Here is a 21,832-nt window from a genome sequence, read left to right as displayed (position 1 = left end):
GGCAGTATCTAAAATGCCTGCCTTGGTTGAAGGTATGACTATTAAACCCTGCAGGTACCACATGAAGTGCAAAGCATGCGCAGCAAACAAGGTGAAAATGGCTGCGAAAGGTAAGGTGTCTAGTAGACAACTACAGAACCATACCAGGTTGTTCATGCTGATTTGGTTGGACCACTAGCGCCCTCTTTGGGTGGAAACAGGTACTTCATGGTTCTCATTGATGCATTTTCCAGGTATATTTATGTGTACAATCTCAAGCAGAAATCAGAGGCTTTTCCAAGGTTCAAGGAATTCTGTGCTTGGTTGGAAAATGTACATGGTAAGAAGATAAAGACTTTTTTCAGTGATCGCGGGGGAGAATTCACTTCTCAGCAGTTTGAAGCTTTTCTGACTGAGAAAGGAATTCAACACGATTTGTCTAGTCCTCGCTCGCCATGGCAGAATGGACTTTGCGAGAGGGCAAATCAAACATTGCTTCAAGGGTTAAAAACCTTGCTACATGATGCAAATCTTCCAGAGAGTTATTGGGCCGAAGCTCTCTCGTGTTTTACTTACAGTTATAATCGGAGGTTATCTTCAGCGATTGGTTGTACCCCCTATGAGAAGATGTTTGGCAAGAAGCCATACATCAAACACATGAAAAATTTTGGTTCTGACATGTGGGTTCACACACCACAAAGCTCCAAGTTAGACAAGCGTGGTTTGCACGATATCTTTCTAGGTTATCAGAAAGGTTCTTACAGAATAATGATGACTGACTCTAAGACAATTAAGCTCACAAGAAGTGTTGAGTACAATGCCAAGTGGGGGGAGAATGTGGGAATTTTCCAATGTTATCCTGATGACAGTGATGAGACTGAGGATAAACAAAAGCAGCCGCAACAACCCACACCCACTGATGAAGGTTCTGATTCTGAGTCTGAAACTGAATCGGGTGATTCAGAGGATTTCAAGAGTGCGAAAGCCTCTATGCGACCCTCTGAAAGCTCTGATCAAGAATTGGAAGAACCATTGTTCACAATAGGTCACTTTTCTCCCAAGAAGGAAGAGGAGAGTGTTGAAGACTTAAGGCTAATTCGTAGGTCACAAAGAGCCACAAAAGGCAGACCTCCAAAGAGATTTGCTGATGAGTTTGCTAAGACAGCAGTAGCAGCTGTTAAAAGCTCCAAGAAGGTATTTGAACCTTCAAGTTTCCAAGAAATCCAGGATTTGGATTCAAAGGAAGCTGAGCCATGGTTAAATGCCATGAAGGCTGAGCTTGATTCCTTAGAGAGGAACAAAACATGGGAGCTAGTTCCAGTAGTTCCAGGAATGAAACTGCTTGGAAGCAAATGGGTCTTCAAAGCGAAGACAGATCAAAATGGCAAAATAGTCAGGCACAAAGCCAGATTGGTAGCCAGAGGTTTTGCACAAGTACCAGGTGAAGACTATCACGAGACCTACTCACCCACAGTGAGGTATGAGAGCATTAGGCTTATGCTCAAGCTAGCTGCAGAGGAGAATCTACACATTAGTCACCACGATGTAAATACAGCTTTTCTGTACGGATCTCTAGGTGAATCATTTTATATGCTTCCACCTGATGGCGTACAAGTAAAACGGGGATTTGTTTGTGCTCTGAAGAAGTCCCTTTATGGTCTCAAACAAAGTGCACGGTGTTGGCACACAAAACTCACTGAAGTATTGTTTTCTCTAGGTTTTCAGCAAGGGAAAGCTGATCCATGTGTATTTGTCAAAGAGGAGGGGCAAAAGAAACTGTATTGTTTGTTTTATGTTGATGATATTTTATTCTTTTGGGAAGATGTCACAATGTACAATGTCTGTATCTGAATGTCTGTATCTGAAGAAGTGTGCATGCACACGAAAGCTCATACCAAGAACTGACTTAGTTGGTTTTTAAGGTGCTACTGGAAGGAATTTGTTTTGTTTTGACAATGTACAATAACGCCCTAGCTCAACTGAAAGAGCACTTTGACATGAAAGATCTTGGTGAGGTAAACAACTACCTATCTCTGGAAATAGAGAGAGATCAAGATGGTAACATTCTAGTACACCAGTCACGGAAAATTGCTGATGTGTTAAGCAAACTAAACCTGATGGATGCTAACCCTGTAGACACACCGATGACAACAGGTTATCAGGTAGATGACACTGAAGAAGCATTTTCTGACACTACACTGTACAGAAGTGTGCTAGGCAAGCTAAACTTCATTGCCAGATGTTCAAGACCTGACATTGCTGTTAGCTGTAATTTGCTAAGCAGACAAGTCAACAATCCTACTGTTAAGGATTGGAAAGCTCTGAAATGCATAGCGTGCTATTTGAAAGGCACTATGCATTACAGACTGAGATTTAACAATCAGAAGTCTGGTGGTCTTGAGATATTTGCAGATGCAAGTTTTGGAAGTGACACTACAGACAGGAAAAGTACGTCTGGAGTTTGCTATATGTACAATCAGGGTCTATTTGATTGGTCATGCAAGAAGCAAACAACAGTTAGCTTAAGTACTTGTGAAGCTGAACTGAATGCACTGTCTTATTCACTTAAGGATTGAGAATGGTTGTTACAATTGTGCAAAGACATGAAAATTCCTGTCAAATGTCCAATCCAGGTTTACCAGGACAACAAAGCATGTTTGGCTTTGCTGAATTCTGAAGGTTGTAAGCAAAGCACGAAGCACTTGCAATTGAAGTTGCAACATGCTAGGGAACGTATTCAGAAGGGACTCGTAACGGTGTCCTATATGCCAGGTAATGAAATTCCTGCTGATGTATTGTCCAAGATTGTATCAAGGGATCAACACTGTACCTATGTGCAGAAGTTGGGTTTGTACTGATATTGTACGAACACGCTGCCCAGTGATGTTCACAGAAAGGGGGAGGATGTTGGTTTCTGCTTTCTTCACTGTGCAGCGAAATGCTAGTCACAAGGCATTGTTTACATTCCACAGTCAGAGTTGCTGTTGGGTTTTCCCACGGGAATGGGAGACTGGATGTGACGTACACTGGTTTCCTGTTTTTCACAGTTCTCTCGGTGCTTCCGAAGAGAGCGGTCGCTTCTCTGCTCTCGCAGAGGCAGGATGCATTTCTGTAATCTATCAGCTTTGAAGTGTAAATAAAGTAATGTAAAGTATGTGGCACGTACTCCTCATCCTTCCGCTGTGCACAGGAGCCTGCAAACACAACATTTTTCACTGTATATATGTATAGCTGCAAACTTAGAAATCCTTGCAATAATTTAAATACAGGCATATAAGGGAGAAGGCTAATATTTTAGTTTTGATTTTTTTAAAAAAGCTAATAGACAATAATCTTTGCTTCCCTTTCCCCCAACTCTAATAAAATTTATTAATAAATACAGGTGATGACCATTTTGCACGCATTCGATTGGCGAACGTACACCATTTTTAGCCCTGGAAGTGGGCGGACAGGGGCCGAACAGGGCCGAACGAGGTGGACTTTCGCGCATTCTGCCAGCATGCACAATGACCCAGAACACAACCGCCACACAAACAGAGTTGCCTGTATAAATATAGTACCTGTATATATAGTCCCTGGGCAACCATAAATATGGTGTTTCTCTGTAAACCAGTTTTGTGTATTGCAGGCAACACTGGTCCGATGGTTCAAGAAGGTCTATCCAGAGCAGTGGCTTTTAAATAGTGTTTCATGGAACCCTGGACTTCCATGGAAGCTTATCAGGTGCTCCCCCATTAAAAGAGCAATAATAGAGGTACTTGGACGAACGTGCATGTGAGTGCATGTAGAAACTAGCCTACTGCACAAAGGTAAAATGTACATGTGTTGCTCTGCTCATTTTGCCTCTGCTGGTGCCGTGGGCTAAACCACAGAGCCTAGGACTTGCCGATCAGAAGGTTGGCAGTTCGAATCCCCACAACGGGGTGAGCTCCCGTTGCTCGGTCCCTGCTCCTGCCAACCTAGCAGTTCGAAAGCACGTCAAGTGCAAGTAGATAAATAGGTACTGCTCTGGCGGGAAGGTAAATGGCGTTTCTGTGCGCTGCTCTGGTTCGCCATAAGCGGCTTAGTCATGCTGGCCACATGACCCAGAAGCTGTACGTCTGCTCCCTTGACCAATAAAGTGAGATGAATGCTGCAACCCCAGAGTCAGCCATGACTGGACCTAATAGTCAGGGGTCCCTTTACCTTTACCTTACTCCTGCCACTGGCCCCTGGCCCCTGGAATGCAGCTCTTGAACTAAAAAAAAAATCCCCCAACCTCTACATTTATATAGGATAGTTGTAGAGCTTGAGTAAGCAATCCCAAGGCAACCATTCTGGGGTCAGCATTCAAAGAGTCAATAGCTAAAGGATTCCATTACAATACCAAAAGAACAGGAACATTGGTTTAGAAAAGGAAATACCAAACATTGCTATTCTGACTACGCAAAATTGCACTATACTAAACAGATGTTACCTTGCATAAAGAAATTCCAAGACTAGCATTGCGAATTGGTTTTACACACCCTCCCGCCACCCCCCACCCCCAACACACAAACACTATTCTTGAGTTAAACCTGGAATAGTCAATATGTTTGCCATATGATCATCTGTCCTGGACTCGTTTTCCTGTTCTTTTCTGTTAAAGAAATGGCAGCCATGGGAACCCTGCTCCAAGACTGGGACTATGATGTGCATGGGTGGTGTCAGTGTCTGAATCTTCTTCATGCATCATTTTTCTGGAGCAGGGAGATTTTGTGGATGGAAAATAGAGCTGACCCACATATGGATAATTAACTAAAGAATCAGCTTGGTGCCTAGATTCAAAGCGTGGGGCTTTACACACTATCAAGTGGGAGAGAGCCCCCAGGAGAGTTAAAAACAAAATTACTGTATCAAGCTGTATAGTATGGAATATAGGTTGTTAAACCCTTTTGCATATCCCCTTTAGTCTGCTTTAAAACGCTTGTGCCCTCTCTCTACCCCTCTAGCAATGAACAGACCACACAATCTTAAGTAAGTTTAAAAGCTTTACTTACTAAATCCAATTGTCTGCTTCATGCATTTTTCCATGCAGCAGCAATGAGAGCATATGTAGATTATTCCTGGGTGCAATATACAGTTTCAAAAGTGGTCTGTACTTTGAACCATAGATCAAAACCAGGTGTAAGACCAACAGAGATACTTCATTATATTAGAAGCATAAGCATGTGTTCTTCACAGTGTTAATGACTAACTTTTTCAGAAATGTACCTGAATGTGTGGGCCAGCCCTTGGATGGAGAAAATACAGAAGACGTAGCATTGATATACAAATTGTAATTGACTTTATATCACATTATATCCTCCAGTAATCAAATCACAGTCCCACAGAACCTCAATTTGCCAGTGTGGTCTAGCAGTTCTTAATATGTGACATGACTGAACAATATTACACATGCTGTAAGGCCCAGCTTAACTGATAAATAGTTGCAAATAATGCAATATATATGTGCATTTGGAAACTTATCCCTATAGCGTGATATATGATTGGCATATCAGCTCCTCAAGTGGATCATTCATTCTTTGCAAAGCATAACAGGTCACTTGTTCATAGTGTGGGATGCAGCAATTACATAAGGAAGAGCTTCTTAAAGGGAGTTATTTCTATAGAGAAGGTTCATAGTTACACAACCATCTATTCCAACATCCTGCAAGGAAATGAATGAGGCACTTAAGTGAGCATATAGATATGACTCCTCACTGGAAGGAAGGCAATCGATCAACTGAATGCATATTCAATTTATGAATAGCTAGCATTAATTGAGCGGTGTAAACAATTAAATGATAACAGTTAAGGAGGCTTAAAGATACTCTGTTTTGTAATCATGATGATCAAATTTCAATGCCTTGAAGAAGCATTTTGGAAAGAGAAAAGCAACTTCAGCTTCAGGCATTGAAACTGGTTAGAGAATAGGGATGAGGGAGAAATTTGATCCATTTTTCATAGAATGCACGGAAACGTTGTTTACTTTCCCGCCGCAGCAGTACATATTTATCTACTTGCACTGGAATGCTTTGAACTGCTAGGTTGGCAGGAGCTGGGACCGAGCAACAGGAGCTCACCCCATTGTGGGGATTCAAACTGCCGACATTCTGATCGGCAAGCCCAAGAGGCTCAGTGGTTTAGACCACAGTGCCACCCGTGTGTAAAATGTGTACACAACACACACACACACCATAGCTGTCAACCATCCCTTATTTGGCGGGAAACTCCCTTATCCCAGCGCTGTGTCCTGCTGCTGCCCTTTATTGATGATGTCCCTTAAATTTCCCGGGTTTCTTTTTCTTTTTTTAAAATAATATTTATTACTTTTAAACCTTACAAAAAAAAGAAGAAAAGAAGAAGAAAAGAAAAAAGACAAAAGACAAAAGAAATACAATAGAATACAATATATAAACAATGCACAACACAACATTAACACATTAAACTAAACATAAAAATTTAAAAAACATACATCATACCGTTTCAATGCCCTATCTTTCATTCCCTCGTTTCATCGACCTCCTCTCACCTCCCTTTTTGTATTCCACTTCTATTAATTATTTCAGCAATTCCTTTCCCTCTTTCTCTATTTTCTGTCATATAATTATCTTAACTTATTTTAACCTTATCTTCCATTAATACCATAATACTTACTTATACTTAACTCCTTATAACATTTCTACTAAAGCCATATAATTTCATTCCAACATTTTTCTAACACTCATTAATTTTACCATATTTCTATAAATAAACTTTAAACTTTTTCCAATCTTCTTCCACCGTCTCTTCTCCCTGGTCTCGGATTCTGCCAGTCCTTTCCGTCTATTCCATATGGTCCATCAACCTGGTGATCTTCTGTCCGAGGCTCCTAACTCTTTTCCAAGTCCCTTCTGCAGATCTTCTTCATATTTATACATGCACTTTACTTTGTCTTCTGTTGATCTTGTTCTTAATTTCCTTCCTTTGATGCCGAGGAGTAGATCTCGGGAAGGCTCCAACCTAGCAATGTTTTTATTCCTTCTCGACAGGTCAGCCAAATCTCCGTAGTTAGCACTATAGTCCAAAAGATGTTTCAGGACGTGTTTCAAAATCCCTCCAAAACTGAGAGTCCCCACAACTCCAATCTCCTCCTGGCCCAAGTCCAAATCCCAAAGATCAGTACATCCCTGCATGAGGGAATCTATCCAACTTTCCTTCTCAAATCCAAGCAGGGTTCCAATCCTCAAAATCTGACTTTCTTTAAATTCAGTCATAGAAGGCAACAACTTATATTCATCAAATTGCCTCTGTAAGACTGGGACTCTCTCCACTTTCTGAATAGTTTCTGTATAGATGTTCACTTTTTGTCCCAAATCAGTCACTTCTAGTCCCAAATTGTCAATTTTGATAGTCATCACATCCGTCTTCTTCTGAAGCTGTTCCAATGAAGCACTTATCTTGCATAATGCAATCACTAAGGCTTCTTCTGTCGACATTCTTACCAATCCAAGATCAATCCCTGGTTCTCACAGTTTTTTTATCTCTGCAGCTGGTAATCCCCCCAGCTCCACTCCTGTAACAGTTTCAAAGGCTCCCTCTAGAGGGAAACAATTTCTATTTGTATCAATCCTTTTAAACACAGTTCAAGCAACAAAATTAGTATCAATTTTCGGTTACTTTTACTCCTTTTTAAACGCAGAAGGAAACAATGGAAACAATATATTTCTCTTATTTGCTATCTGTCCACATACGTTTTATTCACAGTCAATGAACTTTCCCAAAACGTCAGTCTTACTAGCAGCCTGTTTCCGGTGGTAATTTATCTTTCTTCGCTCTCTCTCCTGCAGGCTTACACGATCCAAAATTTCCCCCCTCTTCTCCTGCTTCCAAGGGGGGGTTTAATGATTTTAACCGATGGAGGCTTAATCCTTTACAGAAGACTTTCTGAGACTTTAGCTTGCAGCCTCTTTGCTTCAGTCTATTTACAAAAGGGGAAGGCGGACTTCCTGTTTTAAACCTCCCCATTTCGGTGCCAAATTAAGACGTTTAAAAATCCAATTTTCCGTTCTACTCACGGGTAGTTGTTTTAAGATCAAATTGTCCACAGGAAAAAGTCAGCTCTCTCCGACAACAGCTATGCGGCTTCACTCCGTGAAAGAAGCAGTCAATTCGAAGCACTGCGCCACTCACCCCATGTCACTCCAGATCCCCGAAACCGGGTTTCCCCGCGAGTAGGGGAGGCGCAAAAGGTGCCAGCCGAATCTCACGTTCACAGGCTTCTCCCGCCTGTGATTTTTGATGGGTCCCCGCCTTCGCCATGGTGGCCAGACCCTAATTTCCACGAAGCAAATTCCTCCCGATCAGAGGAATTCAGCCATTGCTGGAGGCGCCAACCCGGAAGTCTTCCTGGGTTTCAAAGGAAGCAGCTCCTCTCCCTCACTCCCTGCCGGCCAGGCAGGAGTGAGGCTCCAACTCTGTTGCTTGGCTGCATTGCTCACCCAATAAGGAGTCTAAGAACGACTGGGGGGTGGAGCTTGCATGCCTTGTGCCGATCAAATTGGCCGTGTTGCCTGGGGACTTGCCTTTGCTCAGCGCTTCCCAGCAGAGAGGTGACGGAGGTTTTCCTTGCTACATCCCCTTTACCGGGTTGCTGCGCTATGGGAACCACCACTTGAGGCTTTGTTTGGCTGCTGGCTGGGCTTTCTGCCTTTGACCTGGAGGGGCTCAGAAGCTGAACATACCTGTGCTTGGAAATTCCCTTATTTTGGCTGTTGATTCTTATTTTTGAGGCTGCTGGTCCCTTATTTTCAAATCTGTAAGTTGACAGCTATGACACACACACACACACACACACACATTATGATCTATACACAATATGTGCTTTATGGGTGAATGCATTGAAAAGCATTGAAACAGGAGTATTTTATATTAAAAGGGTGTATTTTACTTTTAAAAATTACACACAACATGCAAACCATGGGATGGAATCAGACAGAATGGCATGCAACAGTGAGACCCAAATGGAATGGAATTAGCTGCTCAGTCCATCAGTCCTACTAGAGAGGGGAAATGCAGGAAAGCTTTTGTGCAGAATCAGTCAGTTTACAGCTAATTCTGTAAACTGGGCAGTTCATGAGCTCTCCATAAAACAGTAGCATGGAGAAGAGTGGCATGACATGGAGATAGTGGATGGTGAGAAGTTTTCTTCCCTCGCTCATAACACGATAACTCATGGACATTCAATGAAGCTGAATGTTGGAGAATTCAGGAAAGACTAAAAGAATGTATTACTTCATGCAGCAACTAGTTAAACTATGGAATTTCCTCCTACAGAAGGCAGTGATGGCCACCAACATGGATGGTTTTAAAAGAGCATTAGACAAATGCACAGAAGACAAGGCTACCGGTGGCTCCTAGCCATGATGGCTATGCTGCCCCTCCATGGTTGGAGGCAGTAATGCTTCTGAATACCAGTTGCTGCAAACCATATGAGGAGAGAGTGCTTGTGGCGATCACACAGGGTCCCCGGACGTTTAACGGTCTATTGATCCCTGTGCCACCACTGTGCTCGCTTCCCTGCTGCCACCAACCAGTTACTCTCTGGTAAAATACTGAGTCCAGTCAGTTGTTAAAAGTGAACAAAAAAACAAGTTTATGGTTTCTCAGATAATATTCCTGTCAGTATCTTAACTTTAGTTTCTTTACCAGCCTATACCTTCCTAATACCTTCTGACTGATTATCTCAACTGTTTGACTGACTCCTCTTAACAAATTCTCTCACTCTCTCACATCAGACAAGCCCAACCCACAGACTTATCTTCTCTGTCTCTCCTAACTTCAGACTGTCTTCTCAACAACTCTAACTCTAACTCACTCACTCACTCACAAAAAACCCTCTGTGCTTAAACCTTATACACAGTTAACTCTGCCCCCTGGGTTCCCATTGCTTAGTCATTTTACAATTTCCCTATGAACCCAGTATGATGTCACACACATAGGAGGGCAAACGCCACAGTGCTCTTGTGCTCGTGTCCTGCTGAAGGTTTTTCCAGAGGAATCTGGTTGGCAACGGAGGGAACAGGATGCTGGACTAGGTCGACCATTAGCCTGATCCAACTCTCTTCTTAAAGGGCCTGTTGGATCAGTGGTCTAGCAGTGGTCTAGCAATGACTGTCTTCTTGGCTACCCTTTCTCAACCCCTTGTTTTTCCCATTGTTGAAGAACAGAGAGATGCATGGCACATAACCTGTACTGAGCCCCTTCAGCTATCTTGTTGCCCTCAAGCACAATGAAATTCTAGAAGTAGGTGAATTATCCTTCAGCAAGGGGACAAGACAGCCTCTGAAATAAGATTCAGTCATTCATCTAGGTGGCTTCGGTATATTGAATGGTGGTGGGGGCGCCATCTTGGCCTTCATCTCAGGCAATGTATTGGGTTGGCCTTGGTGAGAGTTATCAGTCATAGGTAGGTGAAAACCAGAGAATATACAGGAGTCCTGCTCTTTCCATCAGTGAAGCTTTATGACAAAACATAGCCCTTCTTGGGCCTATACCTTTGTGGCCTCTTTGCCTTGTTCCACCCCTCTCTACTGTGGCTGATCCCAGCCCTGAAAAGCTTTTCTATAACGTCTCCTTCCTGTTAGCTGGTGAAATGTCTACAGAATCTGTGGGAAGCACAAAGCTTCAATAAGAGAAGTGGAATTTATACAGACAGGTTGGCCAGGCCTTATATCTGCTTGCTTTGTGAATATCAATTAATTAAACCCTATGATGCTCCCATGAGCTAGACTAAGTAATTTTATTTCATATTATGCTGAGCAGAGAAAGGGACACAGCTGTCCTGCCACCTGGCTGTATTCTGTGTTTGCAAGACCCCACACTCTTTCCTCTGAAGTCAACAATCCTTTCTTGTTGCCAAGCAGACTGCTCTGTTTGGCTAGGGATTCGAGCTGTCTGAATCCTGAAAGAGATCTCATTTCTTTTTTTTCCAGTGATTACTTTTGATGTCAGTCGTAAACCTAAGGATGTCAGCTCAAACCTTATGGAAATGAACCTACCTACGACAGGGAAATTGTGTCAGCCTGACAAGCCCCCCTCCCCACTTCTTCTCCTTCCTCTTCTATGTTGTCATGTGGAGCTAGAGATTTTGCTTACACAATATTTTGCTTACCTGCTAATGAGGGTAATTGGAAGGCCACATTAGTAGGCAGAATGTGAAAGCGAGGAGTGTAGCTGGCATGCAGGGCATCAAAGGAAATATATGGGGACATGAGGCAATTAGAAATAATTGCCGAGAGGTGAAACACAACAGTAACATCGCTGCGTTGCGGCATTGCAACACTTTGTGAGCACTGCACTGTTTTACTATTGTCAAATCTAGGGAAAGGCTTCCCCAGCTGCTGCTAAAATATATGGGAACAATATACTCCTCTGTGTTCTTAAGTGCATTAAAATTGCTCCCTGTTCATAAGGAAAGGGGGGATCTGTTTATCCCACCCATCCATCTAAATCACTTCCCAGGCACACAGCAGTGTGAGCAGAAAGACCCAAAGGGAAATAAACTTTTTAATCTATTTCAGAAACAGAAAGATTCTCCACATCATAAAATATTTCAGGTATGAAATGAATCACTTTAAGCCCTGCTCTCTCTGGCAAATTTCCAGGCATGCAAACGAAACAGACTCTGCCCTCCTCCTTCCACCCTTCTCTCTCTTTCTCCTTCACCCAACAGCATGTAATTTCAGAGTGAATATTCCTGATGAGGTGGGTAATGTTTTGCAAATAAATTCTGGGAGAAGTACCCTGCCTGGAGGATTGGAGACAGATCCACTCCATATACAGTGGTACCTCGGGTTAAGAACTTAATTAGTTCTGGTGGTCTGTTCTTAACCTGAGGTACCACTTTAGTTAATGCTGCGCCGCCGCATTTAGTTAATTCATTTAGTTAACGCCGCCGCTGCACGATTTTCTGTTCTCATCCTGAAGCAAAGTTCTTAACCCGAAGTACTATTTCTGGGTTAGCGGAGTCTGTAACCTGAAGCGTCTGTAACCTGAGGTACTACTGTATTTAAAGCCCACACTTCTTCTTTGGCGATCACTCCTAGCTGGGTATGATTGTCTTCCATAAACATGGTTTTAACAGTGATTCCATAAGTGACTGTGGGGGGCCAGTTCTGGATTCACATGTCCTTCCACAGTGGGGACATAGATTTCCAGAGGGATGTTGAGGGTTTGCCAAGTGTGCCTTCCTCTTAGCACATTTCTCCCTTTCATTCTGAGTTCGAGTGTCTTCAAAGTCCATGGCACCTTTGGTAAAGGCTTTTCTCCAACTGGAGTGCTCGCAGGCCAGTGTTTCCCAGTTGTCAGTGTTTATACTACATTTTTAAAGATTTGCTTTGAGAGAGTCTTTAAACTCTTTTGTTGACCACCAGCATTACGCTTTCCATTTTTAAGTTTGGAATAGAGTAGTTGCCCACCCAGTGTACATTTAAAGCACACGACTTCCCCCAAAGCATCATGGGAACTGTAGTTTTCCCCTCACAGAGCTACAGATCCCAGCACCTTTAAGGAATCAGGATCTTTGGCTGGTCAACAGCTATCTTAGCACTGGCTGTCTAGCGCCCCCCTCACCCACTCTCCTGCATTTGGGCTTATGGATTGTTTGTCTGAAATTGTTGCCATGGGTCTGCTAACCTGGTTCATTCTTACAGCAGCCCATCTTTACAATTATCCATGCCCTGGTAACTTCCAGGCTGAACTACTGCAATGCGCTCTATGTAGGGCTGCCCTTGAAGATTGTCTGGAAGTTAAAACTAGCGCAAAATGTGACTGCCAAAGCACCCAAGGGTGCTCACATGTAGCACCAATCTTGAAACAACTACATTGCTTGCCTATTGTCTTCCACACCAGACTTAAGTTCCTTAAGTTAATATTCAAAGCCCTAACTGAGCTGAAAGAAAATCTCCTCCCACATTGTCCTGTCCATCTGCTAATTTCTGCTGAAGAAGCCCTGATAGTGGCCCCCACACTCAGTGAGATCTTTGTGGTTGGGACCAGTGGGCAGGCCTTCTTGGTGGTGGCCCCATGACTCTGGAATGATCTCCCTTGTGAAGTGCATCTCGTTATGACATTGTTGTCATTTTGTCATTGGGTGTAGATCAGGGGTCAGCAAGGTTTATCTTGCCTGGGCCGGATCGGTCCCGCAGAGATCGCTCTGTGGGCCAGATTGCATGCATGCATGTGTGCACGCACTCACCCACGATTTTCGGCGTCTATGCAATTTTCAGCGTCTGTGCATATGCCGCAGAAGTGAGTCCCCACGCTGTGCCATGCTGGTTTAGTACAGCGCAAGAGTGGGTGACTCGGTTTGGGGGCAGCTCATGGGCCAGTCAAATGACCTCCGCGGGCTGCTTCTGGCCCATGGGCCTTAGGTTGCTGATCCCTGGTGTAGATGCTAGAATGCTGTCATTAGGGGAGTCTGGGATCCACAAACTCATAACAATATCTTACTTTGGCCACTTTGACCATGTGATGCAATCTTTAATCTAGATATAATGTAGGTATTGCTGTAGCTTGTCATAGAAAGGACCTGAAAATGATTTTACAGCTTGACAAAGTAAACGTAGCCAGGATTTAGGGGACTGGTAAGAAATGTTCCAGCTGTTAGTAATTATGATAGGAGAAACCAACCACAAAGTTACCAAAGAGATAACTGGTTTGAAACAGCTAACGATTTGTAATTATTCTGAGTTATTTATTTTATCCTTTAGGGTTGGCTCTTCCTATGATTGAGAAGCAGAATCCATCAAATATTGGACTCTGTGTGTGTTGAAGGATCATTCAGCAGATCATTTCAGAAGAGTCATAGAATCCTAGATTCCTAGAACGTTCAACCTAAAGCTAATGGCACAGTATTAGTCCCAATGGACATATTGAGAAGTACTTCCGTTCTGAGTAAACATGCATAGGATTGAGCTGTCAGTGTTATATTTGGTTGTGCACTGAGTCAACCTTTTACCCAATTTACCCAGAACATAGTCAAAAATAAGATTGGCTGGTGAAGATCCACAAAGATTTCATGAACATACATTGTTAAAATTTGGTAGTTTTTAAAGCCATCAAGCCATTATAAATGGTTTCTTCCTCTTCTTCTTCTTCGTCGTCTCCTCCTCCTCCTCCTCCTCCTCCTCTATAAATAGGCCCTGATTTTGCAATTCAGTACCTCAGGGGAATATCTGCTACCCCATCTCATTGATTCCTATGGGATACTTCTCTCCCACTAAAATCAGTGGAGCTAAAATATCCATATTCTCTGTGAACAACTTTAAAAACCCAGTCCTGTAATCCAACACTAAGTGCCAACACATAGCCATGGATTTACTATTTCATAGAATAGCACCTTATCCATAGGGTATGTGAAGTCCATCCCTGACTCAATTTGTGTAGTATCAGTGTAAAATGAAATGCCTAACAGATCATAAAAAAGCAAGGAACTTGCTTACACGGTGGTGATTTAACAACCGTTTCACATTGATGGGGAAGGTCTAGTTAGAATACAGAGCCTCTCACCCCTGGGTCACCCACAAAAACCGCCCGCACAACTGCCTTGCCGCTAGTTGACACCTGGAGTGACAGTTGTAGTGTAGAGGTCAAGCACTGAATGCCTTATGGAGCCTGAATGATTCAGCCTTCTGTTGAGCTTCAAGTCAGATTGGTGAAAGCTGAGGGGAGCGGGGGTGTGTGTGTTGCATGTGCTTGTGTGTGTGTGTGTGTGTGTGTGTGCGCGCGCGCGTGTGTGTGTGCTGGTATTGTGAAGAAAGAAGGTAGAAACTCAACATGTTCCTCACAGGATGGACAGATACGGTAAGCTGTACTGTTCCTTGTCACTTTCACAGTCCTAAAATACATTCACTCCATCCTGACTTCTTTGCATATAATTTGTACACATTCCCTCCCTAACATGGGCACTTTTTTGCATGTCCCCCCCCCCCACTAAATCACACATTTTTGTATGCATCTTTTTGAACCAAAAGTGGAAGAAGTGTACAATCCAGTTGCTGGGTTCTGATCTGTGTATAAGCCCATGGACTGTTAATCAGGTCCACTTTAAAATGCATTCTCTTATACGCAATGATATATGCAATAAATTCCAAGCAATATGTAAATTGACAGCAATCGCTAAAGTCAAGGCCAAAATAATGAGTAAATTTGCAGGCGATTCCATGCAAATGCTGGATGAATTCTCAAGGCAAGCTGTTGCAACACTTGCATCTTTCTATGAACAGCTGTATTTGTCTTAGGCACTATGGACTCAGCTACAATGGCAAAGAAAAAGCGCTTTACACGCGCTGATTATGCATTCTAGCACAGTGACACCAGATGGCGGTGTGGAGTTCCGTTTTTGCTAAACCGATTTATCATACAAAGTTTGCAACACATTTAACTGAAACGCTTCTTTGATGTGTCTAGATCCAGCCAATGGCTGCATACAGATGACATTTTATTCTAGAATCAACGGAGACCATATACTTGTAGTCCACCCACAATCTAGATCTGCTGCATATTTCTTGCCTCTGAAAAGCACCTCTTGAGAAACTGGGTTCACTCAGGAAATTAAAAGATCATTGTAGAATGATTCTGCATTACCCAGGGGTTGTTTTTGTTTTTATTATGTATTTTGTGTTTTTATACTGTGGTTTTATCCTGTGAACCCCATGAGACCTGCAGGTATAGTGAGCATACAATTTTCAATAATAATAAGGATGATAATAATAATATCCCACTCTGTGTACATTTGAAAATAGGTATAGTGGTCCTGGCAATGTGGGATGTAGCCACACCTGCTCATTGATATTGTGGGTAGGCATATACCAAGAGTGCAAACACCAGTTCATTCTTCACTCACGTGGGGCATGTGTAGGGATGAAAAGGCATGGATAACCTGATCAAAGGGAGGCTTTTCAAATGGGTATCAAGTATCCACACCCAGTGGCGGAGCAAGCCGATCAGGCACCTGGGGTGGCGTGTGTGCCCTGCGCCCAGGGATGGGGCCACCCGCCCACGGGGCAGGATGAGCCTGGACATTATGCTCCATGGGGCCTCTGGAGTCTGCCTGCCTCCTCCCACTCAGCTGCCCTACAGCTGAGGAGGAAGCGGCAGGCAGACCATTTGAGGCAGCATGGAGCCTGCAGGCACCCAAGCCATCGTGTCACTCCCAGGACAGACGTGTGGCTTGGGTGCACTGCAGGCCCCACGGTGAGTGCTACCCGGCATTTTGTCACCCCCCTCAGTGGTGACACCCGGGGCAGCCTGCCCCCACTGCAGCCCCCTTCCTCCGCCCCTGCCCACACTCTCCTTCAAAGATGGTGGGATTTAGATTCAGCAATGGATTGAAGTTGAGCATGAACAATTTCAGATTCAGGTGGGGGGACCCGACATTGTTTTGTCAAATGTGCTAGTGTGTATGCAGCAGATATCACACATTTAAAGGAATCAGAGATTCTGAATACAAAGCACTGAAAGACCCCGTAATCAATCTTTCTGTTGACTTCTGAGCCCACAAGCTGCGGCACCATGACTTGCTGACATGGTCTGTATTCAGAATGAGAAGAGAAACGCTGAAAGTTCATAGCAATTTGTGACACAATTGACCAAATGAACTGCTGGTAGGGAAACCTTCGCAGAGGGGCTGTCTTACACGTTCTCACTGATGTAGGTTTGAAAAGACAGAGTAAAGAACCTTTAAGGGGGGAAAGGAAAGTACAGAAATGGCAATTAGAATGATGTGGGAGGGGGGAATCAGTTTCTGTATGAACAGTTGCTCCTTTTAAGCTTAAACAAAGGATTCAATGGAGGGGGACTGCTATGGTCCTTATAAAATCATGTATCAAGGTGACAGAATGCAGATCAGGATTTACTGCTTGCTCTCCAAGAGGTTTGCTGCAGACTGGCAAGAATTCCTGACTCCCAGTTGTTTCACAATAGCAGCAGCAAAAAGGGGTTCTTTAAAACTAGGCTGCAGAAATGAAGAAAGCCTGGGTGGGGCCAAGCAGGAATGGGGAAGGTCTACGTGCTCAATTTTAGTGCTGAAAGCAGAAAAATCTGGGGTACGCAGCAGGCCAAATGACATGTCGCATCATTTATACTTTCAAAATAAGTGCTCCTGATGCTATTTTACACCTTGCATGGCTGACTGATGGATCACAGGTTTCTACTAAAAAGCAAAGTAAATCCCATGAGCTGGAAGACAGCCCACCATGATATGGATGGGCAGTGAAAGGGAGAGATGATTAATTAGCGTCAGATTTAAGCTACCACAACTGTGCAATCATAAGCAAGTTGTGTAAGTTGTGTTGATTTCACTGTTATGTACCTCTCAGGTAAGAGGCCCAGAACTGCAGCATAAAAGGAAGTCCTAACACAGTGCCATAAGATATTATACACATACTTTATTTTTTTTTAAAAGAGGGGGCTATGTATATACCGTATTTTTTGCCCTATAGGACGTACTTTTTCCCCTCCAAAAATGAAGGTGAAATGTGTGTGCGTCCTATGGGGCGAATGCAGGCTTTCGCTGAAGCCTGGAGAGCGAGAGGGGTCAGTGCGCACCGACCCCTCTCGCTCTCCAGGCTTCAGGAAGCTATCCGCAAGCCTTGCGAGCCCGGGGAAGTTCCCATGGGCTCTCCAGGCTTGCGGGCAGCAGCCTGCAGCCCGGAGCACAGGGTGCCCTCCGGAGGACGCCCCGTGCTTTGGGAAGGTGTCCGCAAGCCTCCCGCACCCGGGAGGGCAGCCTGCATCCCGAAGCATGGGGCGCCCTCCGGAGGACGCTCCGTGCTTCGGGCAGATGTCCGCAGGCAGCAGCCTGTTCTGGGAGCTGGGGTCAGGGGAAGCTCGGGCTTCCCCCACGCCAGCCCCGCGCCTGGGGGGGAAATAATATTTTTTTTCTTTATTTCCCCCCCTAAAAATCTAGGTGCGTCCTATGGGGCGGTGCGTCCTATGGGGCAAAAAATACGGTACATACTAACATGAATTTGACCAAACTGCAGGAGGCAGGGGAAGACAGGAGTGCCTGGCATGCTCTGGTCCATGAGGTCATGAAGAGTCTGACACGACTAAACAACAACAACAAATGTAAGTACGTAGAGGATCAGTCCATCAGTGATTACTAATCATGTTAGTTAATAGAAAAAACTCCATTTAACATGGAATGGTTAGTGCTATGGCATCTGTTTCAAGGCAGATTATACAGTGATGAACCATTTGAATGGTTTGATGAGCCATTGCTGTGAATCAACCGTACAACTTTAACATTTTGAGGGTTTGTTTAATGGATTTATTTAAACAGTACAGTGGGAACAGGGAAGGGAGAATATGGGACAGAAACACTGCCAGGGGCCATAAAGATAAAATAAAGTGTGCAACCTCCAGGGCTGGCATATTTTGCAGATACCTCCTTCTCTACTTGCAGAGCAGTAGGGTCACAATATTCTAGGGAGGTCCAAGGTACCCACAACTTCCCATGGACCCTGGGACACCTTCTCAGTGACCATAGGACTGCACCCCATGAGAGACTGTGGAAAGGAGTTCTCCTAAATATTCCACATTGAGAAAAGACACCATAGGCAAAGTGGGTCTTCTATGGAAATTGTTGACCCACCCCTCTGAAAACAAAGCAGGATGAGAACTTCAACTTGGTTCACACCTTACTGCAAACCCACCTGATCTGCACTTCTCTTAACAACATGTGAACTGATACAGTTTCCTTTTGAAATTCACACTTCTCAAAATTTTGTGATGCTGTTCTCAAACCAAAAAAATTGTACGAAAGGGCACATGTTAGAGAAAAGTGTGAATAGAATTGCATATATTCGTGAAAATAGCATACAAAAATCATCAGCAACAACATTGCTTATTTGTATACCACCTTTCACAGTAAGCCATGCTCCAGGGGGCTCAGAACATGAAAAAGTATGCACAGTTCCCTAACAAGTACAAGACATATGAAAATTTATTATAGAGCAATTGATTGATTGATTGATTGATTGCATTTATATCCCACCTTTTCTCCAAATAACTCAAGGTGCTGTACCTTGTTCTCTCCCTCCTCATTTAATGCATAGAACAACCCTATGAGGTAAGGTAAAGGTAAAGGGACCCCTGACCATTAAGTCCAGTCACGGATGACTCTGGGGTTGTGGCGCTCATCTTGCTTTACTGGCTGAGGGAGCCAGTGTTTGTCCGCAGACAGCTTCCATGTCATGTGGCCAGCATGACTAAGCCGCTTCTGGCGAACCAGGGACAGAGCAACGGGAGCTCACCCCATTGCGGGGATTCAAACCACTGACCTATGATTGGCAAGCCCCAGGCTCTGTGGTTTAGACCAGTGTTTCCCAACCTTGGGTCTCCAGCTGCTGTTGGACTACAATTCCCATCATCCCTGACCATTGGTCTTGCTAGCAAGGGATGGTGGGAGTTGTAGTCCAAAAACAGCTGGAGACCCAAGGTTGGGAAACACTGGTTTAGACCACAGACTGCCCCAAGGTCACCCAGTGAGTTCCAAGGCTGAGCAAGGATTTGAACCAAATGGCTTGCAGAAAGGTTTATATTAGTAGCAATGCACCATAAAATGATGGTAATTTTTTGCACACCCCCTCTGTGCTCAAACTGATGCAGAATTGTGATTACCTTAATTTAAGATTAGAAAAATGAGAAACCGAGAGAAAGTGAAATTGCCAGATATGTCTATTCCTACTGATCATTAATAGCTGTGTTGCAATGGAGAGGTAAAAAAAAGTGCTTCCATCCCCTACTCATCTTTTGATGCCAAATGGCATAATAGGAAAGACAGTCACAACTGGGTGGTAATTCAACCAGGGCTTGTTGTATACGTTACAGCATTTCCTCTGCTGATAGTGACCGCGACCTGACCCATGTATGCTTCTTGTCTTTGTGACTCTGATGAATTGCTCTCTTCTGTGGGGAGAGAAGGTGCATTAAGGTTAGCTGCACAATTTATGTCAGTTGTTGCCAGCTCTAAGGGGGAAACAGTTAATTTATTTAAAAGGAAGGAAAATGCATGCAAGAAGGGAGTTTCTAACAAACAGAGCACGGCTGAGATGTGACCAAAGAGACCTTTCATTCAGAAGGATGAGTCTGTTTATTTAATACTTCCAGTTTTTCCATGCGATTCCAGTCATTTGTGTATTGTGCACAGTCTGAACAAGTTAAAGAAAAATGAAAATAAATAAATCCAAATCTAAGGAGAAGATAAATATTCTCACAGGCTGTACTATCATTTCAAGTTGAAGTCAAATATATAATTCCACTGGAGTGAACCAAGCAATAGAAGACATTTTGTGTGTCATTTGTGCTCTTATGGCTATCTGATTTTTCATTCATCATCATCAACAACGAGTTTCTATTCCTCAAGGTCAGGAAATAAAATCTGTTTCTAGAATGATTTGGACTGTGGGCCTAGTCTCCTCCTAGGTAAGATATAACAGCCAACTGTAATCATGAAAACACACACACAAATACAGATTATTTTATCTAGAATGACAGCACAATTCTATACATGTCTACTTATACTCTACAGAATTCAAGGGTGGAGCCAAATTTAGGGCAGTATGGGTAGTTTTGAGCCAAGGGGGCACAAAACAACAGCAACTACTACTACTACTACTACTACTACTACTACTATTACTACAGACCCTCCAAATGTCCCTATTTTCCAGGGACAGTCCTGGATTTACAGAAGCAATCCCAGAATGTCCTGCTTTTTCCTAGGACGTCCCTATTTTCATCAGAGAAATGTTGGAGAGTATGGAGTTACGCAACTACACACACACACACACACACACACACAACCTTTAGAAGACATCTGAAGGCAGCCCTGTATAGGGAAGTTGTTTAATGTTTTATTATGTTTTTATGTATGTTGGAAGCCGCCCAGAGTGCCTGGGGCGACCCAGTCAGATAGGTGGGGCATAAATAATAAAAATGATGATTATGGTGATGATCATGTAATAGGACATCCCTATTTTCATCAGAGAAATGTTGGAGAGTATGCAGCAGCAGCAACAACAACCACCTATATAAAAACTATATTTATATGGGTACCTACTAAGAAGATTCATAAAAAAGCAACTGTACCAAAAGGAATTATAAGAAATACTTAGGGGTGGAGCGCCAAATTTTGTCCTTTCTCACAATGCCATACTACCAGTCCACCCCTGTTCAAGGGGACCCACTTCTAGACAAGTGTGTACAGTAGGAGAAGCCAGATGTTATGGGACACCAACTCCCTTCCGTCCCGTCAGCATGGCCAATGGTCAGAAATGATGAGAGTTGTAGTCCAAAAGCATCCAGAGACCATCATGTCAGCTATGGCAGATGAGAAGTGTGATCCTAATGTCAGTTGGTACAGAAAGTATTGGTCTGATGTGTTGAGATTTTTCCTATTCTAATTAATTCTAGAGGGTTCTGGAAGCTTCTCTGTGTGAAAGAAACTGGTGCAAGCTGGAAATTTCTAGCTGACATGTAAGTTTCTATTCTGCCTAGAAACAAGCAGAAGGTTCATGATGTTTGAGTTATTCCTTCAGAGAAACTGAGTACAGCTGTCTTAAACTGGTTCTCTTATCTTTTTCTGTCAAGTTCATGCTGACTATAATAATAAGGCCAGAAGGAGCCTGGGCTTCACTTTCTCTCTCTCTTTCCTTCTGGTGTGGTGTTCTGCGCATAGTATGCTTAGTGTTAAGGTTTTAGTCTTATTGTAAGTTTAAGTTAAGTCTGCTGCAACTAGATTTCTTATGGACAGTGCCAATCCTGAATGTATTGGATTTGTGGCCATTATGCTCATTTGCCTTCAATAGCA

The sequence above is a fragment of the Podarcis erhardii genome (genome assembly GCF_964252035.2).
Source record: "Podarcis erhardii genome assembly, chromosome: 6".
Classification (NCBI taxonomy): domain Eukaryota; kingdom Metazoa; phylum Chordata; class Lepidosauria; order Squamata; family Lacertidae; genus Podarcis; species Podarcis erhardii.
The sequence above is the reverse complement of the archived record's forward strand: the minus strand, read 5'-3'. Positions refer to the sequence as shown.